Source organism: Oreochromis aureus, linkage group 15, assembly GCF_013358895.1.
Source record: "Oreochromis aureus strain Israel breed Guangdong linkage group 15, ZZ_aureus, whole genome shotgun sequence".
NCBI classification, from domain to species: Eukaryota; Metazoa; Chordata; class Actinopteri; order Cichliformes; family Cichlidae; genus Oreochromis; species Oreochromis aureus.
The window spans coordinates 582128-597500 of NC_052956.1; the positions used below are offsets into that span (position 1 = coordinate 582128).

Here is a 15373-nt window from a genome sequence, read left to right on the forward strand (position 1 = left end):
CTGCAGTGAGCTCAGGCTCACCTGGCCACCCCGACACGGGTCCCTGAGGGACAGACAAGGACAAACACATGATTTTGCACACCAGCGCACACACATACTAATCAAGCAGTAAATGAACTGCTTTGCTGCACTGTTGTAATGCACGCACACACACACGCACACAGGACACACACAGCTGCTTCTCATATTATGAAACCAGCCAGGTTGCAGATCAATGCCCTGCTTCCTGCAGGAGTAAGACTGTGTCACTTCAAGTTTGGGAGAGAGACAGAGGGTGGAAACATTTGGGTTGGTGTTGGTGGAAATTTTGCTGACAGCTATAGGCTGGTGAGGTTTTTCATTTTATGACTGTATGATATTCACTGAATTTAAATTTGAATCTCTGCTCCTTAATTGGTAGAGTCTTAAACAAACGAAGAAAAAAAGCAAACAAGCCCCAAAACAACAACAACAGCGATGTAATGTATATCCCCCAACTAGTCGTAACTGTAAGTTGCTGCTCTGGCTGGTTGAAATCTGTTGAAGGTTCTGCACCTCCTTCTTCTCCGGGTGGTGGTGCTTTGTTTGTTAGCAGTGTGCCTGTAGTTTGGCCGTAAACACTTGCTAACTATTAGCCGAGCAGTAGTAAAACTTGAAAGGGTGTGGTGCAAAACAGAAAAGCCCTCAAATGTTATGGCTCAGAGCTGCAGCCAACATGGTTACTCAAGGAAAATGGTTTGCAGTTTGTGTCACACTGTTCACGGTTTCACTATAACTCACAGATTATACTAAATCACCACCTGTGTAAACTAGAGGCAACCACAGCAACATGCTAGTGACCAAAGCAATCACATGTATGTTTTTGCCAACTGGTCAGGGAATACACATATTTTCCCAGGGATATTTGGGCCGCAAGGGAAAAACGGGGGTCACTGAGCAGTCTCTAGGCCCATGTGACTGGAGCTCTGGCTATCATTTTCCCTGCGGCAGCCATCAACCTCAAACAACCTTTTGTTACTAGTCACTGAATACTCATGTTGCCCTCATGACCGATCCGATGATTCTGGATCGGTCTCATTTGATCCTCCATTGAGACCATTGTCACATGTACAAATCCTTCCCCTTTGACCTTTGCAGAGAGTCAGGTAAAAGAACTGATGCTATTCGTGTTTTATGCTAAAGATGGAGCTAACAGCCAGTTAGCTTAGCAATGAAAAGGTAAAGTCCCCAAGAGTTGACTGACTCAAAAAGCTGACAAGTATCAAACTCATTCATAATTTATTGGTTTTATTGGCTGTTTCAATAAAAATACAGGTAAGTGGTAATTAGCACCGAGCGGAGCCACGCTAGATGTTTCCTTTTGTTTCTGGACATTGTGCTAAGCTAAGCTAGCATTGTCAGAATGAATGATTTGTCATATTTCAGAATATTTAACATTTTCTAGCACTTTAATATTAAAATTACATTCAGTTACTTATTGATTGGCTTTCCAATAAAAAAGAAAGATTGTACGACTGTGCTATATGTTTCCTCAGGTTTGAAGAGTTTTTATTACTGAGAGACTTTAAGCCTTCTGGTAAAATTAACATTAGGTAGGGTGACCAACTGTCCTCTTTTCCCCGGACATGTCCACGTTTCACGTTCTGTCCCCTGGATACACCGTAATAACATGGGAATGGTTGGTGATATTAAAGTCCTGTTTGTGGCACATTAGTATATGTGAGGGGGCAAACTCCTCAAGATGGGTGGTGACCATGGTGGCCATTTAGAAGTCGGCCATCTTGGATACAACTTTTGTTTTTTCAATAGGAAGAGGGCCATGTGACACATCAAACTTATTGGTAATGTCACAAGAAAAACAATGGTGTGCTTGGTTTCAACGTAACTTTATTCTTTCATGAGTTATTTACAAGTTTCTCTTTGTTCACAGCCATTGACATGTCGAAGAGGAGTGGATTGAAATCGTGTTGATATCTGGTGAACGCAGTAACCGGGTCATTGCAGCAGATTTCAATGCAGGACACCCTACGAGACCACCCATCTCCCATGCTACAGTTAGCAAACTGCTTGCTAAGTTTCGTGAAACTGGTTCAGTGTTGGATTTACCAAAATGTGGAGGCAAGAAAACTGTCACTAATGAAGAAACATCAGTGGCTGTCCTAGCTTCATTCAGCAAGAGCCCACAGCGTAGCACTCGCCGCATGTCACTGGAGAGTGGCATTAGTCGAACATCCCTTCGGTGGATATTAGCTACTCACAAATGGCACCCTTACAAACTCCAGCTACTGCAGCATCTCAACGAGGATGACCCAGATCGGCGCACAGAATTTGCAGAATGGGCAAAACAAAAATTGGAACAGGACCCTCAGTTCACGCAGAAGATTTTGTTCAGTGATGAGGCAAACTTTTATGTGAATGGTGAAGTTAACAAACAAAACCACCGCTATTGGTCTGACACTAACCCACATTGGATGGATCCCTCCAAGACTGTTGGAACAACAAAAGTGATGGTTTGGTGTGGTATATGGGGTACAACGATAGTGGGTCCATTCTTCATCAATGGAAACCTCAAGGCCACTGGATATTTGAAATTGCTACATGATGATGCGTTTCCCTCTTTATGCACTGAAGCTGGCACGTTCCCTGAGTTTTTCCAGCAAGATGGTGCACCACCACATTATGGGTGCCAGGTCCCAGCATTCCTAGATGAACAGTTTCCTGGAAAGTGGATTGGTCGTCGTGGGCCAGTTGAATGGCCCCCAAGGTCTCCCGATCTGACCCCCTTAGACTTTTATCTTTGGGGTCATCTGAAGGCAATTGTCTATGGTGTGAAGATACGAGATGTGCAGCACCTGAAACTACGGATACTGGATGCCTGTGCTGGCACTTCTCCTGCGGTGTTGCTATCAGTGTGTGAAGAGTGGGAGAAGAGGGTTGCATTGACAATCCAACACAATGGGCAGCACACTGAACACAATGTGTTCAAGTTTCTGACCACTTTATAAGTGGTCAGAAACTTGTAAATAACTCATGAAAGAATAAAGTTACGTTGAAACCAAGCACACCATTGTTTTTCTTGTGACATTACCAATAAGTTTGATGTGTCACATGGCCCTCTTCCTATTGAAAAAACAAAAGTTGTATCCAAGATGGCCGACTTCTAAATGGCCACCATGGTCACCACCATCTTGAGGAGTTTGCCCCTCACATATACTAATGTGCCACAAACAGGACTTTAATATCACCAACCATTCCCATGTTATTACGGTGTATCCATATAAATGGCCCACCCTGTAGTTTAGCTGCATAAGTCATATAAAACCACTTTCTCCTCCAAATCCTTCTCATCTCACTGAATTTGGGGAGTCGTTTCTGAGAGTCGATTAAATCTGTATAAAAAGCTTCTTACCTTATTATCGTCCTATTTCAAAACGTTCTCTGAAATCGATCGGCATGGTCAGCACACGTCTCGCTCAACCACAAACACACATATTCTTTCAGCTGTGATTTGTACTTGAGCTGATATTTGCTTTTCTAACAGTAGTCGTCTCATTTCCATTTTTCACAGCACTGAGCTCAAGAAGAACGTTTTTTTGTTTCCATGGGAGCAGAATTTGATGTACTACTTGTCATTGTATTTCTTTTTTCTAATATTATAATATTAATAATGATAACTCTGTACTTGTGTCATCACTTAGCATTCTTCATAGCAAATACCAGGATTGATCAGACTCTCGGAGACAAAACATTCCTCTGACGTTGTTTTGTCTTTACAGATATTTGTCTGTGAAGGTTCTCAGTCATCCAGGTCATCGTAGCCCTGTGGGAGTGTTTTTCTGCTCATACAAAGCTGCGCTGCATCATTTCACTGGGATATTACTGCTACAGCAAAGAAACTCTGCAGACTTAAACCTGATCAACCATCCAAGACAAATCTGAACTTCTGATGTTTCTGAGCACATGATGCTGCCTGATGCGCAAACACATAAAACACCCTCCATTTTCTCCCCGGTCTCTCTGTCTGCCTCTCCTTCCTTAAATCAGACACAAAGCTGCCTTTGGACATATGGAGAATCAATAATAAATGATGTCTCACACTCTACACTTTGACGATACACTCAGTTCTCTCCCTTTCTTTCGCCTATCAGCAGGAACCTTCGCCACCGCATCATCACTCTGCCTTCCTCATCCTCAGCCCGTTCCACCCCACGGACACGCTTGAATACACGCACATGCAGGTACTGCTCATTTATGCCATGAAACTTAACCTGAAGAACCCAAAGTGGCACACAGTGCAACACAGATGTGTGCAGCTGTGTGTCTGGCGCTGCAGACTTACCCCCCTCTGTACGGCGTCTTCTCCGCTGCTGATGGTGAACCAGTGACTACGGTTACCACGTCTGGCTGCAAGGATGCAGGCGCCGGGCAACAGCATCAGCAACAGCATCGATGCTGCCTCCATGACATCACCATGGAGACACCTCATTGGTCCGAGACACTGCCAGCATCTGAACCTCTCAGCCAATGGCAGCAGACAGGAAGGATGGTGGGGAGGGACGTCAGCTCTTTGTGTTGTACTGCAGGGTGGGTGGTGGAATCAGTGTTTTAATGTATGGTGCAGGAGCGTGTGTGTGTGTGTGTGTGTGTGTGTGTGTGTGTGTACTGTGCATGAGAGGGAGTTCAGGGAAGTAGTGTGAGAAATTGGGGGAGCTTTGTGTGTATGAGCCTCTAAGTCTATCTCAGCATGGGGCCCAGATAGGAAGCACGCAGGACTCTAAATTATTTAGATCCTAACTGTAAATACAGGAGCAAGAAGAAAACTCGAGCATATGTCGGTGTATCGCACATATTTGTGTATTATTATAACTACAAATACTAGTTCTTCTAAGGAGAAAACTAAAGAGGAAAAGCCTCAGAAATGCTGTTATTTCCCAATGTTTCACTGCTGTAATCTACAAACAATATGTACCTACTGTATATGAGCTTTTAATCATACACCTTTTCCCTTCCTACTTGGCATTAAGGCCTTCTTGCAGTGCTCCTAGTGTAATATATCCACAGCAGTTTATTCCTGTAAAAATTAACAGCACATTCTGGACAAAGAAAAAATCCTGTATTGCAGTTTAAGGTTGTATTGTAGCCGACTGTAAATGTTGGTCCTTCCAGGCATCAACATTCAGCTCCACTGTATTCACAAATAAAAGTACATTACTGTATATTTACAGTTTTTTACATTTTTTTAAATGTATTTATTTTTTGCTTAGTGTACTGCTGTGGACTTTTACAGCTACTGTACTTTACGCATGTTTTACTGTAATGCAGCCGTTCTGTGATCGCTGCCTCTGTCTTTGAACCTCAGTATAGTGATCTTTATCTGCAGTCTCAGGCTGAAACACTTAATACAAAGTAACTTTAAATTACACATTTTTCTTTCATGTTTAAGGAAGGTTAAAGTTTTTAGGCGTGACGTCTACAGGCACGCCTTTTTACGTATAAACTGAAAAGTAAAAATGACAGGGTGGCTTCGTTAGCTTAGCATCACTCTGCCACGTGTACTGTGGTGGTGAGTACTGGTGATCTGATAGCCACACTAATGTATGTGATGACATCATTTCCACTTAACCGTAATGGTTTTATCTGCATTATGTTTGGTTAAAAAATAAAATTTTTACAAATTTGCATGTGAGAAAACACAGACAGTCATACGTACTGTAACGCGTGACTGTGATCTTAGGCTCCTAATGTTTTTTATCCATATCAGATCACCTGACGTTTTTACGTTGCCAACCAACCACCTAAAACGTACTTTTGACTGCATTTTATATACACTGGGTTACTGTAGCAGACAGTGCCACGTGATTATGCAACTTCACACCTTTTCCTGATACGACCCTTAAGCAGTGTGTACACTACTCTCTGTGGCCACGCCTACAAATGGCAGCTAACCTTCCACTCATCACTTTTTTGTTTCTGCAATTTAACACCTTATAAAAGCATAGTATGATTTTCATAACAAACAGTATTAGTAATTTATGTTCACAGTTTATACATGAACTCTTGTGACAACATCATGTTGCCTAGCAACCACCTACAAACCAGCTAAGATGACCCATTTGTTGCATTCATGTAGCTACACCATCCTGGAAAAGCACAGTGTGTTTTTCATTTTAGTACAGCATCATGTCAAAGATGTAATATGTATCATTTAATCATAATGATAAGCTTTATCATGTTGCCTAGCAGCTACCACGGCCTAAAATCACAGAGCAAACAATACTGTAGCATGTTCATGTACATCTGTGATATCAGCTGACCGATCTCAGTCGAGCTTTAGCCTGTTGGTGTCATTTTAATCATTATGATTACCATATAATTGATGTTGTGTGTTACTCTATTAAAAATTCAAAGTGAAAGATGTGCTGGATATTAATGATGCTTCATTAGAATATCTTGATACATTTTGACGAGACAAATCTTGACAAAGCTCTGTTGTTGGATCCCGGCAGCCACAGACTGTCACTGAAAATGACAGTGACCGTTGTGTTATTACTGGCCTAATGTCACACCAGAGTCGCTCTGGAAGGGCCTGCGAATCCCAACGTGATGTTAAACACTGTTTGCAGAGTGCTACTGCACTTGGTTTCACATTAGTTCTGCTGCAAAGCTGGCATGAAAAAGCTCGGAGCTCATCTCCTTTTTGCCCCGGGGGAACACCACACCTACTGAAACTGTTTTCAAACTTCTTCCTGTAGTGGATCTGAACACCAGTTAGCAATGCTTTTGTTATAGCTGCTTCGGATGATGTCAGTAACAAGACGGCCGTTTTAAATAGCTATGCTGTCAAGACGTCAGAGTAATAAGGAAGGCTCGACAGTAGTAAAATAAAATGTAAAAAACACGGCTTTAGGACAGGACAGTGAATACTGAGAAAACCCTCTGCTGATGCAGCTCACACAAGCAACATGATGTCACCACACCGTCCACCAGCACATGAAAGAGCTCACGGCGCAGCAGGAGAGAGAGCGATACACATGAGGTCACATTAGGGCGTGTCCCGCTGTCTCCTCTTCTCCCCGCACCGGCCGCCGTGCTGACTGTAAACCAACCTGTGACACTGGACATCACACACATCCTGGAAATGAGCTCATCAGAGGAGGGGGGAGAAAAGAGACACAGAGAGGAGTAGGGAGTGGTGGAGGAGACAACCCCCAACATCAAACAGATTATTTCAGTGATTCTGGGGGAACAAAGATAAGAGGGAGGGCCCGAGCAGGGGAGAAACAAGAAGTGCCAAAAAAAGAGGGGAGCCGACAGCGAACACCCACGGGAGAAGCTGGGAGAGGAGTAGGAAAAATGCTCCTGGGGAAGCAGCAGGAAGGATCAGAGGTTTTACAGAACATGAAAGCCTGTGTACGCTGGGACGAGCAGGAGAAACGGACAAATTGAATCTTTCCTCCATAAAAAAACAAAAACCCATCTCTACCTTCAGTTGCTGGTGACCTGATTATCGTCTTCTTCACAGTCAGTTTTCCTTTAAAGGCTCAGAGTGCACATACGTTTTTAGATGATTTTGATGCTCAAAAACAAAATAAGTAGGCAGAGAAGGCGGTATTCATCTTCAACCAAACTCATATCCTTGTAACCACTTAAGGACCTGCAGTGAATGCACACACACTCTTCCCCACTATCTCTGCACTCTGCAGGTCTGCAGACCCTCGTGGCCTGTAAAATATAAACAATTAAGGCAGCTCAGTGGCAGCAAGAGAGTCTGACATCATCCTCCCGATGAGATCATCCCATAAAACTACTGGCCTTACTCATTCAGCTAAACGTGAATGTGTGTGTGCGTGTGTGTGTGTGCGTGTGTGTGCATGTGTGTGTGCGTGTGCGCGTGTGTGTGTGTGTGCGTGTGCGCGTGTGTGCGTGTGCGCGTGTGTGTGTGTGCGTGCGTGTGTGTGCATGTGTGTGTGTGCGTGTGTGTGTGTGTGCGTGTGCGTGTCTGTGTGTGTGTGTGCGTGTGTGTGTGTGCGTGTGTGTCTGTGTGCGTGTGTGCGTGCGTGTGCGTGTGTGCGTGCGTGTGTGTGCATGTGCGTGTGTGCGTGCGTGTGTGTGCGTGCGTGTGTGTGCGTGTGTGCGTGCGTGTGTGTGTGCATGTGTGCGTGTGTGTGTGCATGTGCGTGTGTGCGTGCGTGTGTGTGTGCATGTGTGCGTGTGTGCGTGTGCATGTGTGTGTGTGCATGTGTGTGTGCGTGTGTGCGTGTGAGTGTGCGTGTGTGTGTGTGCGTGTGTGTGAGTGTGTGCGTGTGAGTGTGCGTGTGTGTGTGTGAGTGTGTGAGTGTGTGTGCGTGTGTGCGTGTGAGTGTGTGTGTGTGTGTGCATGTGTGTGTGCATGTGTGTGTGCATGTGTGTGCGTGCATGTGTGTGAGTGTGTGTGTGCATGTGTGTGTGTGCATGTGTGTGCGTGCGTGTGTGTGAGTGTGTGTGCGTGTGTGCATAGCTGGACTGGCCATCGGGCATACCGGGCATTTGCCCGGTGGGCCGCTGGCGATTTTTTTGTTTTTATGGGCCGATGGATTTTTTTTTTTTTTTTTTAGGAAGGGTATATATAATGAAAGGTGTTGGATTGGCCAATTGGTCATGATCGACTCTGGGCTGGACCAATTACAGCCGAGGAGGCCGGATGCACCCTCCCCCTTGTTTAGCAATCTTATAGACGAACTAAAGAAAATGGAGGACAAAAAAAGGAAAGGAGGTGTTTATGAAAATATCACTGAATCTATCATTTATTAATTTTAATTTTAATTAATGATCATGTCTCACCTCTAGTGTTCTTGGTCTTAATTTAAGGTTTTTCCTATAGCGATTGACAGATCACGTGACTTTCGCGCATTGCATGCCGGGAACTCGAGGCAAAACAATCCAAGTACCGCATCAAATGCAAGCATTTGCAGCACCGCAAAACGTTCATTCTCTCGTTCCAATACCTTCCTGGTTTTTCTTTGCCCCCCAAAAAAGGAATGTACAAAACTAAGGAGAACAATGCCGGACCGTACAAAGACAGACTCGACGAAAAGGCAAAGAAAAGATACGAGGAAAAAATCAAAGGAGTGAAAGGGTCAGACCATTAGGAGCACACAGAGTGGACAAAAGATGTTTGCGTGCTGCCCAACTTTCACCACGCTCAGATTTACAATTATATGTTTTATCCTGTGAATAAAAGTATATGTTTTTGTCAATGTACCGTGGTAATAACAGAAGCGAAACGCAATATTGTGTCAGGACAATTCACTATTTATGCACAATAAATAAAGGAGCATAGCGCGACAATTTCTGTTCAGCGCCAGACTTGCTTGTAACCTATATCACCAGTTATGTTAAGAAAAATGAGGTATTAACTACTACAAAACACTGACCTTTGTGGGAATGCTTGGGGCAGACTAACATGTGAGCTGGAGTGTTCTGAGACGTTATATTTGGTATATCCAGGCCATCCGTCGGCTCTTACTTCGGAAACATGGCTTAAAAAATTTCTCTTCAAGGACGTAATCCGATAAAAAAAAAACGATCTCTTTACCCGTCGGCTTCCCGTGGCTGTCATGCGACCGGCTATTGCAGTTAATAATACAACAGCTTCTTGCCATTTTTTGTGTTTCTTTTTATCGCTGTGTAACTGAGTTCAATTGAAAGCCTGCGTGCGCTAGTACCTCTTGCCTCAAGTTCCCAGAATCCTTTGCGGGTTTACCCCTGAATGACGTCACATTTTCAATCTCTATCCTGGTGGTCCGGTCTCTAGTCAAAATGCCCGGGCCGATTTTTTGTCCCAGTCCAGCCCTGCGTGTGTGTGAGTGTGTGTGCGTGTGCGCGCGCCCGCGTGTGTGTGCATGTGTGTGCGTGCATGTGTGCGTGTGCGTGTGCGTGCACATGTGTTTGTGTGTGTGTCTACGAGAGACCGAGGTGTCAGTTGTAGGACAATCAGGTTAGCTGTAACAGACTGTGCTGTGATGAGATTGAAGCTGAAGTGCTTTTAAAAGCATTGATTTGGACGCTTATCGAGGGAAAGCCACTCCCACACCAAGTGAAGAGTAATCCCTTTTTCTCTGAACTGCAGAAAAGTTAAAGCGCTGTTCACCTCGGCTCAAACTAAATTTAGCTCCGTTAACAGAAGCTGTAAAACAGAATGGGTAACATGAGCACATCCTTTCCATTCTGTCACAGCGCCGCTAATACCAGCAAAGTTGTCCTGGCGTGTTGTGCAGGCTTCATGCTTGTTCATGTTACACTTGTCAAAGACAGCCTGTCTGCAACCGGCTGTTACCATGGAAACAGAGAACTGACGAATACAGCGAGAACGAGGTGAATGACTACCAGAGAGAGTGAGTATTTGCTCATGCACTAACTATTTTTGTGCACAGGTTGAAAACACCTTGGAAACTTGTTGGTTTTAGTCTCCAGCAGCAGCTACAGCAGCCTTGTGGAGCTGTGTGATGCCTTAAATATGTACATGTAGATGCTGCCTTGGCATTTCATTGGAACGCCTATGGAGGCAAAGATCGTTACACAACTAAAATCATCAGCATTTGCTAAAAATTTCAACTGAATGTTTTAGTTTGTTACAGATGCTACACATGTACAACACAGGACAGTTAAGTTTACATAAATCATAGCCGTGGATTTTCTCTAATTTAATGTTTACAATGAATATTAAATCCCGCAGCTGCTCTTTGGCTCTAAAATGATGTAAAATGTACGCAGCAACAGGATTGGACATTTTGAACAGGTTAGGCTGAACAGTGTTATACAGTCAGACATACATGTAAGAGCGCTGTGTGCCGAGTGCGTGCCATAAAACAGACTCATGTAAATGCTTTCAGACTGCGTAACACAACAACACAAACTGCTATTTCACAATCAGATCTTCTTCCCTTTACATAATATAAGCGACAGCTTTCTTTAGCATTATAACGCACAGTAACATACCATGAAACAGCTTCTCACTCGGGGAATGTTGTTCCCTGTTGCTCCGTTCGCTGGAATTTCATCCAGGAATGGGTCACATGTCAGAGTCTGAACAGGATGAGGCCACACAGGCGACTCTAACCCTGATACTTACTGTGTACACCTACTGTTTTTGTCATCACACTGTTTTTAGAAAAAAGCCTTTCAGCTGGAGATCCTGGAGCATTTTATGTATTAAATTACCAGCCTGTTGTCGTCTGGCTGCAGAGCGTGCTAACTTCTTAAATACTGCAATTTCTCCTTCAAAATAACTGAACAATGAGTGAAACTTTAATTCAAATAAAGAAAACAGTTTAAAATATTTTGGCGAGTGAAGTCACAGATTATTAGGACTACAGTGGTTAGCTAATTCAAGCTAATTCAAGTCACTCAAACGATCACATGTGCATCTATTATCTGACAAATTAAAACATGATATTCTGCATGATAAATTACACAAAGAGCGCCGCCAACGGGTCTGTACAAACAAGACCGATGGCTATGGGAGAGTTTGGCTCCAACCTGCGGCTTGGATTTAGCATCAGACCTACAGCTCTGTGAGACTGACAACCAAACACAACCAGAGAACCAGAACCAGATATCCTTTCATATTGAACACATTCTTTATTTTAACTCAGCTCTACAGATCAGATACAGATCTAGCTGATAATATGTCCTTCAGCCACTGGCTTCAAGCAGAGATGATGAATGGGCTGCAGACATCTGGAAAGCCCCTTTTTTTCTAGCTCCACACTCACAGATTGGTTTCATTTTTGTATTTGTTGTAATGAATCTGACTTTGTGCAGCTCACAGTTCAAACTGTGTCAGCCATTTTAAGATGCCAGTGCAAGCAGAAGGTTTCCTGCTGTATTTTACCTACCGAAGCATCCAAGCTCAGGACGTCGGTAACGTCTGCCCATTTTTAGAGACTTTCTCCTTCTTAGGAAATCCAAATGGGAAAAGGTTCATTCCAAAATCACCATATGGGACTTTTTTGGGACTGTGGCTGAAATGAAACCCAACTCTAAACCTGGGCAGCTTTTGATGACCTGCTGAGGTCATCAGAAGGTCAGAAGGTCAGATTAGGATCTGAGTTGACCTAATCTTGTGCCATACGCGTGTTTTTCTATAAAAGTCCTACAAATAAAAAGATTCCAAGTGTTTTTTCTTTTAGTTGACGACTAAAAGAAAAAACAGTTATATTGTTGGTTTATGATCAGAGCCTAAATAAAAGGAATTTGCCAACAATCAGAAAAATCCACAAAAATGGAGGAAAAGGTTAAAAAATAATCATCGCTTTATGAAGCGCCTTGAGGCGACTTTTGTTGTGATTTGGCGCTATATAAATAAAATTGAATTGAATTGCCTAAAGTCAACAAACAAAACATGCAGATTCGACCCATCATCAGCTTCATCACGTCTTCATAAAAAAACAAACCCAGTGCATCTCATATCCAAGTTTGACTGTTTTTTCTATCAGGGAAACCAAATGTGCCTGTGAGGCAGATCATTTGTTTCCTGTGTGCTTTCCTGTCTTCCTGGATTTTTACTTATTTCCTGAGCATGCGGACTGATCCAGGACGCTTGAGTAGCTTAATGGGCATAAAACATTTGCAAATGACTTCAGTACAATAACATGGACATCATTAAAGTTGCTCGTTAAAGCATGAAGACCGTGTGAAGCAAACCACATGGAAGCTGCAGTGTGTCAGTGGGAGAAGTGCTCAGCAGCAGCTGCAGCCTGGTGTAAGGCCACTTTCATTTTAGCTGTGTGAGCGCCATCTTCTGGATAAACGTGGTCATGTTTCCTGATGAGGCACAGGATGTTTTAACCCGAGTTTGAACTTGTCCCAGTAAACCTCTTAAGCTAAAGCCTCGCTCTTTGATGATACATGCGATGGTGAACAGCTGTCTGTGTTACACGTTTGCCTCTTTTTGGTTTCCCTTCGTCTCCTCTCATTTACCAGAATCCCTCCGAGTGCTTCCCTTCAGGCCCAGAGTGAGGAGTGCCAGGTATCTTTTCTAATGTGTATAGATATTCTGGTTTTACTGTTGTACTCTCTTTATGATGCTCACACGGGCGGTGCATGTGTGTGTGCAGTTCCTGTGCAGCAGAGGTCAGAGGTGACAGCTTTGACTCCCCAGGGTGAGGTTGGAGCAGTCCTCAAAGACAATGCTGATATAATGATCTTCTATAAAAGTGACACAGGCTCATCGCGCTCTCTAATCTGCCTTCTGTGAGCAGTGACTGTGAGACAGTTTGCATTTCCACTAAACGTGATGAACATTTCCTGCGTTTGCAGATGATGGTGGTGAGGAGAGGAAGCAGAGACTGATGCTGGTTTTACAGTGTTCACAGTGAAGCTGCAGCTGTCTCTCCCTCTGCTGTGGGATGACTAATGAACACGGAGGTTTCTTTGTTGCTACCAGCAGGTCACAAAAACAGATCATCTGTTTTCATTTCTTTGGTTACATCTTTGAAAAATGGCAACAATGACACCGTCTGACCGGCGTGAAAGAACAACGGTTAGGTGGTTCTCAAAGAGCTCTTAGCTGAAAACTTGGCATAGCGCAGCATAGAGTGCAGTGTGTCCTTAAAAAGATGAAGCACAGCCACATGATCTGATGCTGTTGTACTGGCGTGTACTGGTCCCAGTAAAACAGATGAGTGCCCATAGCTCACTTTATTACAGATGCACTGATGTGAGCTTCCCTGCTGCAGTTAGAGCATCCAGTGCAGGAAAATGTTGTGATCACACACAATGATGGTATCATCACAGAGCCACTGGACACTTTCAATGACTCAGCATAAATCTCTTTAATGTACCTTTGAGCATTAGCAGTAGTCACCAGTGGCCTATCACGAGCTGCCCTGTAAGCCTATGATTGTATTATCTAAAGAAATGTCAGAATATAACGAGTGTTGGTTTCCTGAGTGTGTATGATTGTGCTGAACTTGTGTTTTTGAATATTGAATCAACAGATTATTAAACACTTTCTCTAACTGCTTTGGGTTCATCTAAAGTGAAATGTTAAGCTTCTCAAACGAGACCGTGACTTGTTCCATCACTGTCCTGGTGTGCCTGCAGATGCTGCTCCAGGGCTTTGGAGGGCTGTTTTCAATCTCAAATAACACTGTACGTAGAGAAGACCACGGCAAAGATGACCCACTTACCTCGCACTGCACCATCAGTTCACCCTTACATCCATACGGACACCATATGGAGATGGAGTCTCTTAGAAATCCTCAAATAAATCAGCTATAACTTTCAGTTCTCCTCTGCAGAAGCAGAGCAGGTCAAATCTATGACTGAAGCTGAAACTGACGCCCTGAATGTTGATCAGCACACTCCTCTCACTGTGCAGGAACGCCAACAATGAGAGTTTCTGAGCAGTAACATGGACACGATGGTGTTGATCTACTCAGACCAGAAGGACCGAAGCTAGCAATCATGGTGGGTAAATGCTTTTTCCTGTGCTGCCTTCAACATCTCAACACCACTACTACTGGTGTTTAAGATTAGTTAGTGTTTAACAAACGAGACATATTCTGCCATTCCTTATTCTCTGTCATATAATTAAAGAGGTTTGTGCTCGTTAGTGTGGTCGAAATATCAAATAGCGATGTCCACATATGTACAAGTAATGAGTGTGAGCTCAAAGCTCAGCTTCAGACTGCTCTCAGGTCAGACATTTCTTCTAATGTCGGCTCTGTACGCCCCCTGATAAGGACGTCCAAGGTTAGCGAGTTAAGACAACCTGTTTGATTCAGTGGATGAACTTCACTAAAGAGCTCCGCCCCCGGACTCTCTGCAGCACTGTGTGGGTGTTTCTGTCATCGTTTCAATAGGATTGGTTGTACAAACAGACAGTTATATTTTCTTATTGATAAATGCCTTTTATTCAAAGCCAATAGCCACAAACCTCGACTGTTTCCAATGACAATAATAATCCCGCCCACAGCAGCTGTATCAGATGAAGCGAGCGGCCACAGAGACTTTGGAGCAGCAGCTTCCTGTTAGAGTCACCTTCAAACACCACAGCCAGCTGCTGCTGATACACACGTGAACGTTTCTGCTGTGGTTCATTAACAACACTTTTAAGCTGGTTATCATTCGTGAAAAGCTCCAATAGGAAATCACTGACTGACTAATTAGAGTAGCATCATATGGAAACATATAGTTTTTATTTCATTTCAGACATGCTGTGGCGCTGTAAGGGAATGCAATGGAGACATCCGGAATATTAACAGTCCAGATTAAGTCAGTATTTTTAGCTGGAATAACTCGACTTGGATTTCCAACTCAGGAAGTCAGAGCTTCGCCAAGTTAACAATCCAAGATGGTGGCCGTGAACGTAAACAGCATTCAGACTGTAAGACGTCTGTGTTACAGCTGT

The 15373-nt window shown here is 43.6% G+C and overlaps 1 protein-coding gene and 1 long non-coding RNA gene across 7 annotated transcripts in view; one reads left to right on the plus strand and one right to left on the minus strand.

Moving 5' to 3' along the window:
- stmn4 (stathmin-like 4) overlaps positions 1-15373 on the minus strand; it is a 28241-nt gene that overhangs the window by 7576 nt on the left and 5292 nt on the right. The window contains exon 1 of one of the 4 annotated variants that reach the window (XM_039598619.1): positions 10957-10975. The exons of 2 other annotated variants lie outside the window; for them this stretch is intronic. The gene's annotated coding sequence lies outside the window, so the exon portion shown is untranslated. Of the gene's footprint in view, positions 1-4318; positions 4437-10956; positions 10976-15373 lie in introns of those variants that run through there. One more of the 4 variants, XM_031734165.2, reaches the window with a different exon arrangement.
- LOC120433079 overlaps positions 9873-15373 on the plus strand; it is a 10862-nt gene continuing 5361 nt past the window's right edge. Inside the window, exons 1-3 of one of the 3 annotated variants that reach the window (XR_005608303.1) lie at positions 9873-10352; positions 14065-14112; positions 14262-14430. This is a non-coding gene — a long non-coding RNA (uncharacterized LOC120433079). The remainder of the gene's footprint in view (positions 10353-14064; positions 14113-14261; positions 14431-15373) is intronic. The other 2 variants (XR_005608304.1, XR_005608305.1) reach the window with 2 other exon arrangements.